The sequence below is a fragment of the Trichechus manatus genome, unplaced genomic scaffold (genome assembly GCF_000243295.1).
Source record: "Trichechus manatus latirostris isolate Lorelei unplaced genomic scaffold, TriManLat1.0 scaffold00004, whole genome shotgun sequence".
Taxonomy (NCBI): Eukaryota; Metazoa; Chordata; class Mammalia; order Sirenia; family Trichechidae; genus Trichechus; species Trichechus manatus.
Window position 1 is genome coordinate 29,510,115 of NW_004443940.1, and position 1,149 is coordinate 29,511,263.

Consider the following 1,149-nt stretch of genomic DNA (forward strand, 5'->3'; position numbering starts at 1 on the left):
AAAGCATACTGAGTTTTTTTTTGGAATTTTATAAATTAATTCTATAATAATATAGGAGAATAAATAAAAATAGCAAAACTAACTTTTTATTAAGTGCTCATTGTGTGCCAGGCACTATTTCACCTACCCAGGCATCACAATAAACTTACAAAGTAGGGACTATTATTACCTCTACTTAGAAATAAGAAAACTGAGCCATGAAGAGATGAGTAACTGTACTGGGTCCAACTGCTAGTCAGTGGGGAAGATGGGATATAAATCAAGGTAGTTCAAATGGTTAAATGCTTGACTACTAACTGAAAGGCTGGTGGTTCAAACCCATCCAGAACCATCTTGGAAGAAAGATCTTGAGATCTGCTTCCAAAAAGTCACAGCCTTGAAAACTCCATGGAGTGCAATTCTCCTCTGCACACAGGAGGTCACTATGAGTTGGAATCTACTCGATGACAACTGTTTTTTTTGTACTGTGAGTATGGAGCTTGCAATAACACCTACTGTCTGTGTTGTTTCCAAACTTTCCAGAAGTACATGAAATCAACCAGGAAATTCTAAACAAGACTAAAAGGAATGGTTAGGGGAAGAGGGATTTATCCTGTCAGGTATTCTGTCTTGGGCCTGCTGTTAGTCCATAAAGTTCTAATAATCAAAAAAAATATGGAACAGCCACAAAAAGAAACAGGCAGCTTAATGGAAAAGAATTAAAATCTAGAAACAGTTCTAACCATAAATAAGAATTTATCATAAGAAGATTAAAAAATCAGCATGGAAAATCTGGGGGAAAGAATAGATTATTAAATCAATGGTGTTAAGACCATTTTAGATTGAACTGAAGAATTTTAGAGAAAAAACTAATCTAATTTGTAAATAGCATTTAAAAATTACCTAATATTGGTAAAAATTGTGGGAAGATAATGAATATATAAATGGGTATAACCTTCCCAAAAGATAATTCGGAACCCTGAATCAAAATACCCTTAGATTCTGCTACTTCCCTTGTGTTAATTTATTCCGAAGAAATCATGGAAGTTCAAAAAGTATTAAGCTGTTCAAGCTACCAAGGCCTCCACCGGACTGAGTCCAGTACAGCTAGATGGTGCCCGGCTACCACCACTGACTGCTCTGACCGGGATCACAACAGAGGGTTCTGGA